The sequence below is a fragment of the Triticum aestivum genome, chromosome 3A, assembly GCF_018294505.1.
Source record: "Triticum aestivum cultivar Chinese Spring chromosome 3A, IWGSC CS RefSeq v2.1, whole genome shotgun sequence".
NCBI lineage: Eukaryota > Viridiplantae > Streptophyta > Magnoliopsida > Poales > Poaceae > Triticum > Triticum aestivum.
In genome coordinates, this window is record NC_057800.1 from 575,638,713 (window position 1) to 575,659,327 (window position 20,615).

A 20,615-nucleotide genomic window follows, 5' to 3' on the forward strand; every position below is an offset into this window, starting at 1 on the left:
TACACTGTCATGTCTTTTGGCCTCGTCAATGCTCCTCCGACATTCTCTCGCATGATGAACTTCATCTTCAATGCCTACACCAATGACTTCGTTTTGGTCTATCTCGACGACATTCTGGTTTTCTCGAAGAACAAGGAAGATCATGCCAAGCACTTGTGTTTGGTGCTCGATAAGCTCAGAGAACATCAGTTCTACACCAAGTTCTCCAAGTGTGAATTTTGGCTCGATGAGGTTCTTTATCTTGGTCATATCATCTCTGCCAAGGGCATTGTCGTGAATCCTGAGAAGGTGTCTACAATTATGAATTGGGAACCTCCTCAGAACGTGAAGCAACTCCATAGTTTCCTCGGTCTCGCAAGCTATTGCCGAAGATTCATTGAAAACTTTTCTAAGATCGCGAAGCCTCTCTCTAATCTTCTCCAGAAGCACGTAAAGTACGTTTGGTATCCGGAGTGTGACATTGCTTTCAACACTTTGAAAGAGAAATTTATCACTGCTCCAGTTCTGACTCCGCCTGACGAATCCAAACCGTACAAGGTCTTTTGTGATGCCTCTCTCCAAGGTCTTGGCGCAGTATTGATGCAAGAGAAGAAAGTTGTTGCTTATACCTCTCGCCAGTTGAATCCCAATGAGAAGAACTACCCCACTCATGATCTCGAGTTGGCGGCAGTTGTGCATGCTCTTTTGACTTGGAGACATCTCTTATTGGGAAGAAAAGTGGACATTTTCACTGACCACAAGAGTCTCAAGTACATCTTCACTCAGCCTAATCTCAACCTCAGGCAAACTCGATGGGTCGAAATGATTCAAGAGTATAATCCGAGTATCGAGTATACTCCAGGCAAGGCCAATGTGATTGCTGACGCATTGAGCAGAAAAGCTTACTGCAACAGTCTGATTCTCAAGCCTTATCAACCCGAGCTTTGTGAAGCTTTCCGCAAACTGAACCTGCAAGTTGTCCCTCAAGGTTTCCTTGCCAACCTTCAAGTCTTTCCTACCTTGCAAGACCAGATTCGCCAAGCTCAGCTTCTTGATGCTATGGTGAAAAAGGTGAAGATTGGGATTGCCAAGAGTCAACCCAAGTACAAGTGTTACCGCCTTGATGACAAGGATACTCTCTTCTTTGAGGATCGTATTGTTGTACCCAAAGGTGACCTCCATAAAGTGATCATGAATGAGGCTCACAATTCTCTCCTTTCCATCCACGCTGGGAGTACGAAGATGTATCAGGACCTTAAGCAGGCTTATTGGTGGACTCGAATGAAGTGAGAGATTGCTCAATTCGTGAATGAGTGTGATGTCTGCAGAAGAGTGAAGGCAGAACACCAAAGACCAGCTGGTCTCCTCCAACCTCTTGCCATTCCAGAATGGAAGTTTGACCACATTGAAATGGACTTCGTGACTGGGTTTCCAAAGTCCAAGCATGGCAATGATGATATATTCGTTGTCATCGACAAACTCACCAAAGTGGCTCACTTTCTGCCTATCAAAGAGTCAATCACTGCAGCTCAATTGGCGGAACTCTATACCTCTCGAATTGTCTCTCCGCACGGTATTCCTCAAGTGATCTCTTCAGACCGTGGCAACATTTTTACCTCCAAGTTTTGGGATTCTTTTCAGAAGGCCATGGGCACCAACATCCGCTTCAGCACAGCTCTCCATCCTCAAACTAGTGGTCAAGTCGAGCGTGTCAACCAAATTCTTGAAGATATGCTCAGGGCTTGTGTGATCTCCTTCGGCATGAAGTGGGAGGATTGTCTTCCTTATGCTGAATTCTCCTACAACAACAGTTTTCAAGCAAGTTCAGGCAAGGCCCCATTTGAAATTCTGTATGGCAGGAAGTGCCGTACCCCTCTTAATTGGTCTGAAACCGGTGAACGTCAGCTTTTGGGTAATGACTTAATCACAGAGGCAGAGGAAATGTGTAAAGTCATTTGTGATAACCTCAAAGCAGCCCAATCCCGCCAGAAGAGCTACTATGATAGTAAGCACCATGATTTGGCTTTCGAGATCGGAGATCATGTTTACGTCCGCGTCTCTCCTATGAAAGGTACTCGTCGCTTCGGTATCAAAGGGAAGCTTGCCCCCAGATACGTGGGACCTTTCAAGATTGTCAGCAAGAGAGGCGATCTCGCCTATCAACTCGAGCTTCCTTCAAACTTTGCAAATGTTCATGATGTGTTCCATGTCTCTCAGCTCCGAAAGTGCTTCAAGACTCCTGACCTCACCGTCAACTTCGATGACATTGAGCTCCAAGAAGATCTCTCCTATCGTGAGCACCCAGTTGCTATTCTCAAAGAGACTGAACGCAAGACTCGCAATAAGTCAATCAAATTTCTCAAAGTCAAGTGGTCACACCATTCCGACCGTGAAGCTACCTGGGAACGCGAGGATCACCTCCGTTCTGAGTACCCGGCGTTCTTTCAGTCCTAGATCTCGGGACGAGATCCTTTCATAGTGGTGGAGTGTTGTAACACCCCGGATGTAACTTTCCCAATTTGTACTCCAACTCTTGCCATTTCCGGCGTTAAGTTATTTTATTTTCTCGGGTTCGGGTTTTTGTATCCGTGTGTTGTTATCGTTGTCATGCATCTCATATCATGTCATCATGTGCATTGCATTTGCATACGTGTTCATCTCATGCATTCGAGCTTTTTCCCCGTTGTCCGTTTTGCATTCCGGCGCTTCGTTCTCCTTCGGTGGTCATTTCTACCTTTCTCTCGTGTGTGGGGATTAAACATTTCTGGATTGGACCGAGACTTGTCATGCGGCCTTGGTTTACTACCGGTAGACCGCCTGTCAAGTTTCGTACCATTTGGACTTCGTTTGATACTCCAACGGTTAACCGAGGGACCGAAAAGGCCTCGTGTGTGTTGCAGCCCAACACCCCTCCAATTTGGCCCAAAACCCACCTAAACCCCTCCTATCATCTAGAGCGTTTGATCACGATCGCGTGACCGAAAACCACACCTCATTTGGACTCTCCTAGCTCCCTCTATGCCTATATAAAGACCCCCTCCGTTTTCTTCTTCTCCTTCCCCCCGAAACCCTAGATCCGCCACCTCGCGCGCGCCCGACACAATTTCCACCGACGGACGTGTCTGCCCGCCGTGTCCGCTGACACGTGTTGCCGCCCTGTTGGCCGCACCGCAGCCCCACTTCCCCTTCGCCGCCGAGCCCGCCGGGCCCGTGGCCGGCCCGCTCGTGCCGCGCCCGGGCCAGAGGCGCCTCCCCACGCCGCCCCACTCTTCCGCGCCCGACCCCGCCGCCTTGCTCCTCCTCGTCGGCGAGCTGGAGCCCGCGCCGGCCACCGCCTCCTCGCCGTGGTCGCCGCGCCGCCGCCGTGCTCTGCCTCGCCGCCCCGCCACTCGACGCCGGCCGCCGCCGCCTTCCCCTCGCCGCCACGAGCTCCGGCCTCCTCCTTCCTCCGGCAGCCGCGGCCCTCAACTCCGGTGAAGATTCCGGCCAACCTCGGTTCCCATGCAGATCTCAGATCCGGATTTGATTTGGGTTGACTTTTGCCCGAAACCCTAATCCACGTGCTCCTGTTCATCATGCTATATCTCCGCATCCGTAGCTCCGTTTTTGGCATATAGCATATCAAAATGTTCGACTCAGAGAGTACATCATTTCATTCCATTGCATCATTTTCATTTGAGTTCATCTTGATGGCCTAAAGGCTGTTAGAAGAGTGCTACTTGAGATAATTGTCAGATCTGCTACTCCATTTAGACATTTGTCATTTTTGCCATGATTATTATGTGCATGATATGCCCTGATGCTCTACATATGTTTTGTTAAGGGTTTTGTCGGTGCAACCCATGTACATTTGTGATGTGTGTGGTGACTAGCACGAGCTTGCCAAGTGAGGCACTTGGTAATTCTGATTTCAGGGACTTAGCATTTCCACTAAGTCTTTGAGCTGTTTATCTCATGATGCCATATGTTCATGTTGTTTCCTAGTGATCCGTGCCTCTTTTGAGGATGATCAGTAAGGATGTTTTATTAATACTGTAGTGCTTTATCCATCCATATCTTGGTTTGCAATTTTGGAGCAACCTAGCTTGAGTCAATCGAGCTCTACTTTTGTTACTTCATGAATCTGGGCAGATTGTCAACTTGTTTGCAATTTTGCCGATGCTGTTGTAGTTGATCCGTGCATGCTATGCTATTGTTCTCGCCATGTCTAGCTTGTATTTTGTGTGTTCTTAATAGATGTATGCTTACCTTGTCTTGACTTGCACCGTAGTGAGTGCATCGAGCTCGTAAACATGCCTACTTGAGATATGTTTCAGCATGTGCCAGTTTTCACTAAGTCTGAAAACTGATTATGTTTTTGCTATGTTCACATGCTTGTTAGTATATTTTCTTATCTCTTTTGGCTCAAGGTCACTAAGGGACTTTTGTTAAGCTTTTTGAGTAGCTCCATGCCATGTTTTACTTTGCCATGTTAAGGTCCTGTAGCATGTAGTTTTGTTGCTCCGAAGAGTGCCACCTGATCTGAAATTCCAGACAAGTGTTAATTTCACTAAGTCTGAGACTTGTTTACCATATGCATTTTTGCCATGCTTGTTTGAACCTGTTAATGGATGATTTGGTCGTAGCTCACTGCTAGACTTTTGTTAAGCATCTTGAATGCATCCCTTCCATGTATTTTGTTGTCATGTTTGAGTGCTGTAGCATGTTCATTTCGTTGCATTTAGATGGCTACTTTCTGTAAATCGCAGACCGGTGTCATATTTGAATCGCTTGCCATTTCCAAACCGTAACTCTGATTCCGGCATTCTTTATATTGTTTTCAAGCGATTTCATCTCATTTTTCCAGTGGTACACTTGGATTCCCAAGTTGAGGCCAGGTTCATGCATCCCTTGTCAAATCTTGCATATGCATCCCGCATCGCATTCTGCATAGCATACCATCTTTGCATCGTGTTGTTTGAGTTTGCACGTGGTTGATTGTGTTCCTTGTTGTTTGTTTGTCTTGTTTGGGTAGAGCCGGGAGAAGAGTTCGCTAACGAGGAGCCCATTGAGTTTGCTTTCAAGGATCCAGTCAACTCTGACAGCTTTGCAGGCAAGATGATCATACCCTCGAAATCACTACTATCTTTGCTATGCTAGATTGCTCGCTCTTTTGCTATATCAATGCTACGATGCCTACCATTTGATTTCAAGCCTCCCAATTTGCCATGTCAAACCTCTAACCCTCCATGTCCTAGCAAACCGTTGATTGGCTATGTTACCGCTTTGCTGAGCCCCTCTTATAGCGTTGCTAGTTGCAGGTGAAGATTGGAGGTCGTTCCTTGTTGGAACATCTATTTTACTTGTTGGGATATCATTGTATTATCTTGTTATCTTAATGCATCTATATATTTGGTAAAGGGTGGAAGGCTCGGCCTCTCGCCTAGTGTTTTGTTCCACTCTTGCCGCCCTAGTTTCCGTCATATCGGTGTTATGTTCCCGGATTTTGCGTTCCTTACGCGGTTGGGTTATAATGGGAACCCCTTGATAGTTCGCCTTGATTAAAGCTTTTCCAGCAATGCCCAACCTTGGTTTTACCATTTGCCACCTAGCCTCTTTTCCCTTGGGTTTCCGGAGCCCGAGGGTCATCTTATTTAAACCCCCCCGGGCCAGTGCTCCTCTGAGTGTTGGTCCAACCTAGAGCCCCTTGCAGCGCCACCTCGGGGAAAGTTGAGGGCTGGTTTTAGTTGTACGGATTGCTTATCCGATTGTGCCCTGAGAAAGAGATATGTGCAGCTCCTATTGGGATTTGTCGGCACATTCGGGCGGTGTTGCTGGTCTTGTTTTAACCTGTCAAAGTGTCTTGAAGAACCGAGATATCGAGTCTGATCGGAACGTCTTGGGAGGAGGTCTATTCCTTCATTGACCGTGAGAGCTTGTCATGGGCTAAGTTGGGACTCCCCTGCAGGGATTGAACTTTCGAAAGCCGTGCCCGCGGTTATGGGCAGATGGGAATTTGTTAATGTCTGGTTGTAGATAACTTGAACCTTAAATTAATTAAAATGATTCAACTGAGTGTGTTACCGTGATGGCCTCTTCTTGGCGGAGTCCGGGAAGTGGACACGGTGTTGGAGTAATGTTTGCAGGTTGTTCTCTAGTTTCTCGCTCGCGCTTTGCCTCTTCTTCTCGCTCTCTTTTGCGAACAGGATAGCCACCATATATGCTAGTCGCTTGCTGCAGCTCCACATATATTTTTACCTTACCTTACCTATAAGCTTAAATAGTCTTGATCGCGAGGGTGCGAGATTGCTGAATCCCTGTGGCTCATAGATTACTATTACACCAGATGCAGGGCCTGATGATTCCGCTCCAGGTGACGCGCTTGAGCTCAAGTGGGAGTTCGATGAGGACTCTCAATGTTACTATGTTTCCTTTCCTGATGATCAGTAGTGGTGCCCAGTTGGGGGTGATCGGGACCGTGTCGCATGTTGGGTTATCTTTTATTTTGGCACCGTAGTCGGGCCATGAGTGTTTGGATGATGTAATGTTATTTATGTACTTGATTGACGTGGCGAGTGTAAGCCAACTATGTTATCTCCCCTTTATTATCTATATTACATGGGATGTTGTGAAGATTGCCTAACTTGCGACATATGCCTTCAATGCGATTATGCCTCTAAGTCGTGCCTCGACACGTGGGAGATATAGTCGCATCGAGGGTGTTACAGCCGCTTCATCCAACAATACCGCTGAATCAAAGTATGACATGCTGGTAAGCAGTATGACTATTATCGCCCACAACTCTTTGTGTTCTACTCGTGCATATAACATCTACGCATAGACCTGGCTCGGATGCCACTATTGGGGAATGCAGTATTTCAAAAAATTTACCTACGTTCACGCAAGATCTATCTAGGAGATGCATAGCAACTAGAGGGGAGAGTGTGTCTACGTACCCTCGTAGACCGAAAGCGGAAGCGTTTAGTAACACGGTTGATGTAGTTGAACGTCTTCATGATCCAACCGATCCAAGTACTGAATGCACGGTACCTCTGCGATCAGCACACGTTCAGCTCGGTGACGTCCCTCGTACTCTCGATCCATCTGAGGCCGAGGGTGAGTTCCGTCAGCACGACGGCGTGTTGACGATGATGATGAAGTTACCGACGCAGGGCTTCGCCTAAGCACTACAATGATATGACCGATGTGTATAACTGTGGAGGGGGGCAACGCACACGGCTAAAAGATCAACTTCTGTGTCGATGGGGTGCCCCCTCCCACGTATATAAAGGGGGGAGGGAGGAGGAGGCCGGCCAAGGGTGGCGTGCCCAAGGGGGGAGTCCTACTCCAAGTAGGATTCGCGCCCCCTTTCCTACTTCCACAAGGAGAAGGGGGGAAGGAGTAGGAGAAGAGAAGGAAAGGGGGGCGGCCCCCTAGCCCTAGTCCAATTCGGTTTGGCCTAGGGGGCACAGGCCACCTCTTGGTCAGCCTCCTCTCATCCACCACTAGGCCCATGAGGCCCAATAACTTCCCGGAGGGGGTTCCGATAACCCCCGGTACTCCGAAACTCATCCAAAATGACCCGAACCATTCCGGTGTCCGAATGTAACCTTCCAATATAAGAATATTTATGTCTCAAGCATTTTGAGACTCCTCGTCATCTCCTTATTCTCATCTGGGACTCCAAACAAACTTCGGTACATCAAATCACATAACTCATAATACAAATCATCATCGAATGTTAAGCGTGCGAACCCTATGGGTTCGAGAACTATGTAGACATGACCGAGACACATCTCCGATCAATAGCGGAACCTAGATGCGCATATTGGCTCCCACATATTCTACGAAGATCTTTATCGGTCAAACTGCATAACAACAAACTTTGGTCCCTTTGTCATCGGTATGTTACTTGCCCGAGATTCGATCGTCGGTATCATCATACCTAGTTCAATATCATCACCGGCAAGTCTCTTTACTCGTTCCGTAATACATCATCCCGCAACTAACTCATTAGTCCCTTTGCTTGCAAGGCTTATAATGATGGGCATTACCGAGAGGGCCCAGAGGTACCTCTCTGATACACGGAGTGACAAATCCCAATCTCGATCTATGCCAACTCAACAAACACCATCGGAGACAACTGTAGAGCATCTTTATAATCACCCAGTTACGTTGTGACGTTTGATAGCACACTAAGTGTTCCTCCGGTATTTCGGAGTTGCATAATCTCATAGTCATAGGAACATGTATAAGTCATGAAGAAAGTGATAACCCACAAGTATAGGGGATCGCAACAGTTTTCGAGGGTAGACTATGCAACCCAAATTTATTGATTCGACACAAGGGGAGCCACAGAATATTCTCAAGTATTAACAGTTGAGTTTTCAATTCAACCGCACCTAAAAGACTTAATATCTCCAACAAAGTATTTAGTAGAAAATTAATATGGAAGCAGCGGTAACGGTGACAAAAGTAATAGTATTGGTTTTGTAGTGATCATAACAGTGGCAACGAAAAAGTAACTAAGCAAAGATCAATATATGAAAAGCTCATAGGCAATGGATCAGTGATGGATAATTATGTCAGATGCGATTCCTCATGCAACAGTTGTAACATAGGGTGACATAGAACTAGCTCCAGTTCATCAATGTAATGTAGGCATGTATTCCGAATATAGTCATACGTGCTCACGGAAAAGAACTTGCATGACATCTTTTGTCCTACCCTCCCGTGGCAGCGGGGTCCTATTGGAAACTAAGGGATATTAAGTCCTCCTATTAATAGAGTACCAGACCAAAGCATTAACACTTAGTGAATACATGAACTCCTCAAACTATAGTCGTCACCGGGAGTGGTCCCGACTATTGTCACTTCGGGGTTACCGGATCATAACACATAGTAGGTGACGATTGACATGCAAAATTGGATCGAGAACTCACATATAATCATGAAAACATAATAGGTTCATATCTGAAATCATGGCACTCGGGCCCTAGTGACAAGCATTAAGCATAGCAAAGTCATAGCAACATCAATCTTAGAACATAATGGATACTTGGGATCAAACCCTAACAAAACTAACTCGATTACATGATAAATCTCATCCAACCCATCACCGTCCAGCAAGCCTACGATGGAATTACTCACGCACGGCGGTGAGAATCATGAAATTGGTGATGGAGGATGGTTGATGATGACGACGGCGACGAATCCCCCTCTCCAGAGCCCTCCCGAGAGGTTTTAGGGCTTGGCGGCGGCCCCGAACGGAGAAGTATCAACTCCCCCAAGCTTAAACATTTGCTTGTCCTCAAGCAATTCAGTTTATAAACTGAAAGTGATAAAGAAAAACTTTTACAAACTCTGTTTGATCTTGTTGTTGCAAATATGTAAAGACAGCATTCAAGTTTTTAGCAAAGATTATGAACTAACCATATTCACAATAATATTTAGGTCTCATGTTTACTCATATCAATGGCATAATCGACTAGTGAGCAATAATAATAAATCTCGGATGACAAAACTTTCTCAAAACAATCATAATATGATATAACAAGATGATATCTCGCTAGCCCTTTCTGAGACCACAAAACATAAATGCAGAGCACCTCTGAAGATCAAGGACTGACTAAACATTGTAATTCATGGTAAAAGAGATCCAGTCACAGTCATACTCAATGTAAATTAATAGTAATGCATGCACATAACAGCGGTGCTCTCCAACTTGTGCTTTTTAATAATAGGATGATGACTCAACATAAAAGTAAATAGATATGCCCTTCTTAGAAGGAAGCAGGGATTTGCAGAGGTGCCAGAGCTCAAGTTTTGAAATAGAGATGAATAAAATTTTGAGTGGCATACTTTCATTGTCAACATAACAACCAAGAGATCTCGATATCTTCCATGCTACACACATTATAGGCGGTTCCCAAACAGAATGGTAAAGTGTATACTCCCCCACCACCAACAAACATCAATCCATGGCTTTTCCGAAACAACGGGTGCCTCCCACTATGAACAATCCTGGGGTGGTTTCGTTTGCAATTATTTTAATTTAGGCATGGGACCGGGCATCCCGGTTACCAGCCATTTTCTCGTGAATGATGAGCGTTGTCTGAAACAACGGGTGCCTCCCACTATGAACAATCATGGGGGACTTTCGTTTGCAATTATTTTAATATAGGCATGGGACCGGGCATCCCGGTTACCAGCCATTTTCTCGTGAATGATGAGCGGAGTCCACTCATCTTGAGAATAACCCACCTAGCATGGAAGATATAGACAACCCTAGTTGATACATGAGCTATTCGAGCATACAAAACAGAATTTCATTTGAAGGTTTAGAGTTTGGCACATACAAATTTACTTGGAACGGCAGGTAGATATCGCTTACAGGAAGGTATGGTGGACTCATATGGAATAACTTTTGGGTTTATGGAAGTGGATGCACAAGCAGTATTCTCGCTTAATACAAGTGAAGGCTAGAAAAAGACCGGGAAGCGACCAACTAGAGAGTGACAACAGTCATGAACATGCATTAAAATTAATCAACACTGAGTGCAAGCATGAGTAGGATATAATTCACCATGAACATAAATATCGTGGAGGCTATGTTGATTTTGTTTCAACTACATGCGTGAACATGTGCCAAGTCAAGCCACTCGAATCGTTCAAAGGAGGATACCACCCTATCATACCACATCACAACTATTTTAATAGCATGTTGGCACACAAGGTAAACTATTATAAACTCCTAGCTAATTAAGCATGGCATGAGCAACTATAATCTCTAATTGTCATTGCAAACATGTTTCATTCATAATAGGCTGAATCAGGAACGATGAACTAATCATATTTACAAAAACAAGATAGGTCGTTCATACCATCTTTTCTCATCTCAATCAGTCCATCATATATCATCATTATTGCCTTTCACTTGCACGACCGAATGGTGTGGATAATAATAATAGTGCACGTGCATTGGACTAAGCTAGAATTTGCAAACATTTAATACAAGGGAGAAGACAAGGTAATATGGGCTCTTGGTTAGATCAACAATAATGCATATGAGAGCCACTCAACATTTTCATCATGGTCTTCTCCTCTCGACCCCCAAAGAAAACAAATAAAACTATTTACATGGGAAAGCTCCCAACAAGCAAAAGAAGAACGAGAAATCTTTTTGGGTTTTCTTTTAATTAATACTATTACAAGCATCGAAAGTAAACTACCTAAAAGCTACAACTGATTTTTTTCCGGTTTTTATTAAGGTTTTTCAAACACACAAGAACAATGCTGGAAAAGAAAATAAACTAGCATGGATAGTACAATGAAAAATTATGAGCACCGACAACTAGAATGAGCATGTGAACATGACTGTAATGTTGGTGAGAAATACGTACTCCCCTAAGCTTAGGCTTTTGGCCTAAGTTGGTCTATGGCCACTGCTGGCCTGGTGGATACCCAAACTTGTAGCTGGGGTCGTACAGAGATGATGCAGCTACTGCCTGACGAGTTGCAGCTTGGAGGCGAGCTGCCTCCGTCCTCCTCTCATATTCGTCCGCTTCCTCCCTGGTTATAACATATCTCCTTTTTACCTGAAAGTCAAAGAAAGTAGGAGCAGGGAAGGCAACATGGATAGTGCGCCGTCTGTCAAAGGTTAGTCGGTACTGGAGGAACTGATCGTTCCTCTCAAGAAACTAATGGTGGACCATAGCATCATAATGTAGATAAGAAGGAGGCAACTCCATATCATTTCCGTGTATGGGTATATTAAGATAATTAGCTACACGAGTTGCATAAATTCCACCAAACAAATCTCCACTTATACTGTTGTGATGCAACCTTCGTGCAACAATGGCCCCCAAGTTATATTGTTTATCACCTAATACCACACTCTTGAGAACACTAAGATCAGGAATGCACATGTGACAAGCCTCATCTTTACCGTTAATACATCTACCAATGAAGAGAGCAAAATAATGTATGGAAGGGAAATGAATGCTCCCTATGGTAGCTTGTGTGATTTCTCTAGATTCCCGCACAGTAATACTGGCAAGAAAGTCTTTATATTCAGATTTGCGAGGTTCACTAGCATTGCCCCACTATGGGAGTTTACAGGCAATATTAAAATCTTCTAGGTCCATGGTATATGATTTATCATAAAGATCAAATAAAACAGTGTGAGAATTGTGTGAGGATGTAAATTTAAACCTTCTCACAAAGGAATTAGTTATATAGCGGTATTGCCGACACTTATCTGACACAAAGCCCTCAAGATCAGCGTTACACACATACGTGTCAAATTCATCCTTGATGCCTGCTTGGACCATAAACTCCTCTAATGGCCATTCACAAGGCCGCACTTGAGCTTCCCTCGTTGGTTCATCGTCCGGCTCACGTATCGCGAGCCTCGGTCCTTGCTTCCTTGAAGAACCACCTTGGTATATTTTCCTAAACATTTTTCTTCCTCTGAAAAAATTCTGAAATTTTAAGTGACTCAAAATAAAAGTGAACCAAACTCAACAAGATTGATAGCAACTACTCCTACAAGTGCCTAGAGGCCATGTCATGCATTAAAATTACTTTTGAGCACATAAATTTGACATGCAAGCTCAAGAATAGGGTCACCTAAGCAGCAAAATTTGCAATAAATAAAGCACAAGAAAAAAACTAAGTGTATCATCGGAGGAGTCACATACCGAAGAACAATGCCCCAAAGCAATTTCGTGAATGGAGCTTTCAGCAAGGAGATCGAAAATGGCAGCAAGATGAGATAGAACTCGGGTTTGAGCTGTGGGATGATTTTTTTCTGGAGGAAGACGAAGTGTGTGGGTGCTGGATAAGTGGAGGAGGCTCATGTGTGGCCCACAAGGCAGGGGGCGTGCCCCAGGGGGGCACCCTGGACCCTCGTGGCGAGGTGGTGTGGCCCCCTGGTGTGTTCTCAGTGCCAATAATTCTTAAATATTCTACACAAAATCATATTTCATTTTCAGGACATTTGGAAAACTTTTATTTTGGGGGTATTTTTATTGCAAGGATAATTCAGAAAACAGACAGAAAATAATATTTTTACTTTATTTAATCTAAATAATAGAAAGTAAAAGGAGGGTACAGAGAGTTGTGCTTTCTAACTTCATCCATCTCATGCTCATCAAACGGAATCCATTAACAAGGTTGATCAAGTCTTGTTAACAAACTCTTTCCGAATAACATGAAACCGGAGAATTTTTGAATAACACTAAGTTACCTCAACAGGGATATGCATGTCCCCTACAATAGGAATATCATATTTCTTCTTGATAGCAGGAAGAGGGAATTCAAAACCTCCCATAGTAATCGTTGAAATTTTTCCAATAGAATTGATACTGTTGACTTGAGGCTGTTACATCGAAAAGTGTATCGTGTGCTCATTACCATTAACATGAAAAGTGACATTGCTTCTGTTGCAATCAATAACAGCCCCTCTAGTATTCAAAAAGGGTCTACCAAGAATAATAGACATAGTACCGCCCTCGAGAATATCAAGAATAACAAAGTCCATTAAAATAGTAACGTTTGCAACCACAATAGGCACATCCTCACAAATACCGACAGGTATAGCAGTTGATTTATTGGCCATTTGCAAAGATATTTCAGTAGGTGTCAACTTATTCAAATCAAGTCTACGATATAAAGAGAGAGGCATAACACTAACACCGGCTCCAAGATCACTGTCGGATTTTGGGTTCCAGCAGACCCGTAAGGTTCGAACTCTAGGGTGCGCACGGAGATCTTTCCCCTACCGACTCGCGCTTCTATGGCTCGCAAGAAATCTAGGCTAGAAATAAGAACACACAAGGGACACGAGGTTTATACTGCTTCGGGCCACCGATGTGGTGTAATACCCTACTCCAGTGTGTGGTGTAGTGGATTGCCTCAGGGGCTGATGATGGACAATACAGGGGAAGAACGGACTCGCGAGAGGAGTTCTTGAGCTGGTGCACTGTGTTCTACTTGGTCCGGACCTTTCTCTCTTTCTTTCTCTCTGGACCTCTCTCCCCCCTTTCCTTTTTTCGGGGGCTAGTCCTATTTATAGAGGCCCTGGTCCCCTTCTCAAAAAATGAGCGGGAAGGGCGCCAACAATTGGCCATTTTGAAGGGGAACATGTAGTACAAGTTATCCTAACCAAAGGTGGTCTTCGGCTGCCAAAAGCACTGGTGATGACGCCGTCTTGGGCTCCACGGTGACCTCCGTCCTACCGCTCTGCTGGTCTTGGTCTCGTTGCACCGGAATGGTAACCTTTGCCTGATGCCTTGGCATGTGCTTGCTTCCTTTGCACCGAAGGGGAAACAAGGACACTGCGTAGGCCGGCGCCCGCCTAATCTCGATCGTCATGGCTTGCGTCATGGGATCCTCGCGAGGCACCCCTGCCTTGATCTCTCCGCCTCCTTGCGAGCCTGCCTGATGAGGCTGTTCCTGAAAAAGCCTCCTGTCGTCCGCCCCGCAAGGCTTGGCCCCGTGCGAGGGTCTTAAGCTTGAGCTGATGAGGTTGGGACGCACTGGGCCCCCACTCGAGCCACGCCGCAGGCCGCAGGAAGGCAAGTCTGGGGACCCCCGTTGCCAGAACGCCGACAGTAGCCCCCGGGCCCAAGGCACGCCCGGGCTTGGCTTAGCAGAGAAGCTAAGGGGCAAGCACGAAGCGCCGCGTGCCCCAATAGCCTGCAGCCTTGGGCGTCGCATGGCTATTGATTGGACGTGGGCGTCTACACTTCCCCACGACGCCTCGGCAACCGCATGACTTGTCAAGTCCCTACATGCAGAGAAATGGGTCATGATTACCTGCGATCATGGTGGTCGGCGGTTGGCCTTCTCCATCTATAAGTACGGGACTGTGCAAGCCTCGTTAGCGTATCCCTTCCTGCTACCCCTTTCCTTCTCCTTCCTCATCCTTGCGCTTGAAGATGTCGTAGACGGCCTTGGCCCCACGGCCGAGGCCGAGGCGCGTGCCCTGCCTTCTGCAGCGCTGACGCATATCCTCAGCCACGTCTACCTGCACGACCCCAACGTCGACTTTGACAGCCTGCTGGAACCCGTGAGCGACGACCTTGCCGCCGCTGTCGCTGAGGCCGTGAAAGGCTGAGCCGAGGCTTTGCTGGGGAGGTTCCGCGCCTTCAGTACCTTGCCCGAGCGCGGTGCCGCCAGCTCCGCGGCCTCAGGAGGCGGAGTCGCCCAACGTGACTCCACCATAGGCGGCGGCGCCACTGGAGAGTGATCCCTTTGCGGCTTCTGTCCTGTTTTTACCCCTGCAACATGCACCATGCCTCGCGGAGGCGTTTAAACTTGTGTTTGGCGTCGTGAAAAAATCTTTGGCTTGTAATATTTGATTTAAATTCCCTAGAATTTGCATTTTCCCTCCTATTTGTTTGCGCTCTACGTCGGCAGGGCCCGGCCCCGTGCATACCTCAACCGCCGTTAGCCCCGACCGGAAACCAGGACGGGACTAAGGAGTGAGGGGCCACGTGGCAAGTTAGGCTCCTGAGTCGTGATGCTCAGGAGTCCCCCTTGACGTTCAAACAGGTTTTCATACCTTGGCTCTGCTCGGGGAGGGGCGCGCGACGACCAGGTCCGAGGGACCTGGCTGGGTGGCGTGCGCTCGGGCGTGGCCCGGGCACAATCCCTGTGTCTAGCCCCCTCGCGCGGCACTCCCAAGGGGAGGCGTTGCGGTGGTGCAAAACACTGAGCTCTGGGCTCCCTGAGGTTGGTACGGCTGTGGGCCGCCCTCAGTTGTTTATCACCAGCGCGGAGCATAGCTCTTTGATATGTGTACGGGCATAGCCACTCCTCGGCAGTGTCGTCAGCCAGCGCGGAGCATGGTGCTTCCGCTGGTACGTGGGAGGGGGCTCCCCTCCAGGAGGAGCCCCCGGGGCGTGTACAGGCCCGCCCTGACACGTGGCCGGCACGGTAGGGCTAGGAGAGGTGTATCTGGGCACTCGTGAGCAAGCGCGGGACTCACGAGGCCCTACCTCGAGTCAGGATGCGCCTGGCTCTGGGCCTTTATCAACGGTGTGTTCTTGCAGGGTGGTTAGAATGCAAATGCTCTACGTCCTCAAGTCCCGGCCCACGAGCGAGCTCAGCCGCTGCTGGTATGACAGGTCGCGATGTCGTGGGTCAAGGCCAGGGGTGAGGGCTGGAGAGCCAGTAGGAGCCCATGAGTCGTGATGCTCAGGTCCCCCCCTTTTAATGTGCAAGTGCTTTGCATGAGAGCGGAGAAGTCCGCGATAAGCAGTAGATGACGATCATGGGAACCAGATTAAGCGCGGAGGAGCAAATTCATTTCAAGTAGATGCGGGAAAAGCAAACGCCGCTGGGCCAGGCCCGAGCAGTTTGGGGATGATGCATCCCGAGGGGCGCCCCCAACAAGGTAAGTAAAGTGCGTAAGTAAAACGGATACGTGCCGCAGGGACAGACCCACGCGACCTGGGAACGACGCGGCCCTGTGGGCTCTCCCAGCTAAAAATGGAACTTGAAAGATGTCACCTGATGCCATTAAAGATGAAGTGATGTCACAGAAGTGGGCGTCGCGCGGTGAAGACGTCGACCCTCATGAGCCCCCAGGCCCAGGAGCCTCGGGAGGCTCCGGGGGCACGGGTAGGTCTTCGAGGGTCGTCTCCACCTCCACCAGGACTGCACAATGCCTGACCTCATGAGCCTCCAGAATGCTCCTCAGCAGGCGCTGATGAGCGGCGACCGCGTTCGGCAGGCCGAAAGGCATGCGAACGTAGCTGTGAGGTGGACCCTCGCAACGCCCCACGCGCGAGGGCCAGAGGCGCTCTTGAGACGCGGCTCGGTTAAGCCCTGGCACGTCGATGCAGACGCGCAGCCCACCATCCTCGCCTGGATGTGGGGCCATGGCGGGCAAGAGGCGGCTTCCGCGCATGACTCTCGACTCCTGTAGCTCCTGGGTGTTTCCTACAATGAACTCCTGAGGGTTTGGTCTTCCTTGCCTCGTACCTTCCAGAGGGAAACGTGCCTGGAAGCACCCCTCCAAGTGGTACCCGAGCGCCTCCCTCGTGACCTTGGCAAAGTCGGTGGCTCTCCAAGAAAGAGCCCCCAAGCCCTCCCTGAGGAGGGCGCCCGGCGCGCTTTCCTATGTGACAGAGGGTGGCGCTCCCTGAACGGGTGTCGGAGTAATTGGACACGAATACCCCAAAGATGGTGAGACAATAAATCAAGACATCGGGGCTAGCAAAGCCCCTCAGTCCGACTGCCCGGCCGCTCCTGCCGGCTCCCCGTCCGACTGCCCTGCCCGGCCGGCTACCGGCTGCCGACTGCGCCAACCAGCCGGCTGCCGGCTGCAGCCCGACCCGACACCAACAAGACACCAGCGAGACGGCCGTACCCTGCACTATTGACGAATAGTAGCGACGACATCATCTATAGTGTATCTGTCCCTGGGCACTGTTTTATAAAGTGCACCAGCGACAAAGAGGCATGCATACCACTACATGGGCATGGTGCCCCATGCACACTTGCCCCCCACGCCACTACCTAGCTTAGGTAGTAAGCTACCCCCGCACTATATATAGCTAGCAACCATCCATCCATGGGGCGGGGGACAATGGCTCCCTGGGCACTCTCACACACTCCAGACATGCATACAAGCTAGCAAGCAAGCTAGCTAGCACATACACATATCCATTCGGCCTAGCACACACTTGTGCTCATATGCATATACGAGATCAGATGCACCTGGCACTAATCTCAGATACAGCTCCAGGAGCACTCTATACCAGATATACCACATATACTCAGACATGCAGGAGTAGGGGTGTTATCTCTCCGGAGAGCCCCGAACCTGGGTAAACTAGCGCGTGCTACTCGCATACCCGTCCCTGGATATTCCGGCAGTAGTCTTGCCCACAAACTAAGCCACCTTGTGGCATATGTCGTCTTGCACGCCCCGTGAGAATACCACGACATTTGACGCCCACCGTGGGGCGGTACTATGCTACCACGCTGCTGCTGGTTTCGCAGTCTGGGCGGGACCATCTTCGCCATCAGTGCCGCGGCGTCGCGCCGTCTCTCCGGTAGCGCTCGGGGGCTCGACTTCGACCCGCCCCCAGAGTGGCCGCGCGGGACGGCGCGTCCTCGTCGCCGGCCTCGCCGCCTTCATCATCACCACCATTGCGATGCCAGTTGTCCGTCCATCTGCGCGCGTGCCGCGCGCGGGGCCTCGTTTCGGTCAGCCGCATCCATCTGCGCGCCGCTCGTGTCTGCTCCCCTCCGCGCTGTGCTCCGGCCGAAACGCGCGTCGCTCCTCCATATACCATCTATGCTAGCTATCTAGATGCAAGTCAACGATGGTCAAACCATTAGCCATACACATATCCCAGATAATTCTCTGGCCATACACTATGCGTGCACAACCCACACATCAGCCGGATACGAGTTGGACAGAGGTTGTACACTGGTCAGATAATAGCCAGATATTGCCTATACACCACCTATATATTAGTCAGAGACTACCCAGACAATCTCCAGGAAATATCATGGTCTCTTGCACCAACGCTGCTGTACTCACTAGCTACGGCTGTGGCCTAGTCAAACGCATGCGCCGGCCGAATGCGTGTTGGTCGTGTGCGGGACTGCACATGCGTGCATAGCCGGCTGCTTGGCTAGCCTGGGCCGGCTTCCCACCCCGGCGTATACTGGGTCAGGCCACCCGGCTCCGACCTCGTCCGACTGCACCCTGTTCAGCTATTGCTCCGCGGCCCGGCTGCTGTGTCGTCCGCCTAGCGTCGGTCCCCGCTGGCTGCACCTTACCTATCCCGCGCCCAACCTGCTGTGCTCCTTGTGCGGCAGCCGGCTGCTTCATTCGCGCGCGCATGCTGTTCTGGCCGGCTGTCCGCGTCCGTGTGCTTCCGCGTCACACGTCTGGCGACGGGCCTAGATGCCGTGCCCCTCTGCCTGTGTGCTAGCTCGCCCAGACTGCCTCCCGTGCCTCACTCCGTCCTCCCACGCTCGCGCTGGCCGATTCCGCGCCCGGCCGCCTCCCGCACGCATGCGCACCCGCTGCCGGCCTCCCGTCAGTACCCCGAGCACGCGCAGGCCGGCTCCCGCTCTGGCCTCCACCACGCTCGGCCGCACTGGCTCCGCCCGCTCCACTGCGGGCCCACGCTCCTCCTAGCCGCCTCCCATGCACCGAGTTCGTCGTCCTCCACGCTGGGTCCTCCCCACGTCGGCTTCACCACTCGGCCTCTTGCGTTTGCCCGCGGTTTGCCGCGTCCGGCTCACGGGCTCTGCGTATGGCTGTGTCCGCCTTGCCTCGCACCCGGTCGCCGGCTCCTGCGTCCGCCTTGCCTCGCACCCGGCCGCCGGCTCCTACGTCCGTCTTGCCTCGCACCCGGCCGCCGATTCTTGCGTCCGTCTGCCCCGCACCCAGCCTCCGGCTCCTACGCCAGCCGCTGCGGCCGCTCGCCTCCGGCCCGCGCGCCGGCTCCTGTCGCCCCGCTCATCGCAAGCCGGCCGCCCGTGAGGTCGGCTGGGACTAAAATAGGAAGTGGCCAGGAGCGAGAAAAGTCAGTGGCCGGCTGGCCGCCCGGTTAAAAAGAAAAAGACAAAGAGAAGAAAGAAAGGAAAGAAAGAAGGGTCTGGCTCCCCGCGTGCAGTCTGACAGAAAGAGAGAAGAGAAAATAAAAGGCCAGCTGGGCCAACGCAGTTCGCCGACTGCCTAGTAGCCGGTCGGAAAAGAAGTGGCCAAGTGCCCACAGCCGGGTGCTAAAAAAAGGTGGGCGTCCGAGAAACGAAGCAGAAGAGGAAGTGTCCGTCCGGCTGTACGAGCAGACAAAAAGAGGAAGACAAAGTAGTCACCGAGAGATCCGGCCCGACTGCTCAGCAGTCGGCCTGAATCTCAGGGGCTACACCTAGCGGGTGCGTTGACGCGCCCCCGCGATGAAGAAGACAAAGTAGTCGCCAGGAGATCCGGCCCGACTGCTCAGAAGTCGGCCCGAATCTCGGGGGCTACACCCAGCGGGTGCGCTGACGCGCCCCCGCGAAGAAGAAGACAAAGTAGTCGCCGGGAGATCCGGCCCGACTGCTCAGAAGTCGGCCCGAATCTCGGGGGCTACACCCAGCGGGTGCGCTGACGCGCCCCCGCGAAGAAGAAGACAAAATAGTCGCCGGGAGATCCGGCCCGACTGCTCAGCAGTCGGCCCGAATCTCGGGGGCTACACCCAGCGGGTGCGCTGACGTGCCCCATGAAGAAGAAGACAAAGTAGTCGCCGGGAGATCTGGCCCGACTACTCAGCACTCGGCCCGAATCTCGGGGGCTACACCCAGCGGGTGCGCTGACGCGCCCCCGCGAAGAAGACAAAGTAGTCGCCGGGAGATCCGGCCCGACTGCTCAGCAGTCGGCCCGAATCTCGGGGGCTACACCCAGCGGGTGCGCTGACGCGCCCCCGCGAAGAAGAAGACAAAGTAGTCGCCGGGAGATCCGGTCGGACTGCTCAGCAGTCGGCCTGAATCTCGGGGGCTACACCCAGCGGGTGCGCTGACGCGCCCCCGCGAAGAAAAAGACAAAGTAATTGCCGGAAGATCCGGCCCGACTGCTCAGCAGTCAGCCCGAATCTCGGGGGCTACACCCAGTGGGTGCGCTGGCGCGCCCCCACAGAAGATTG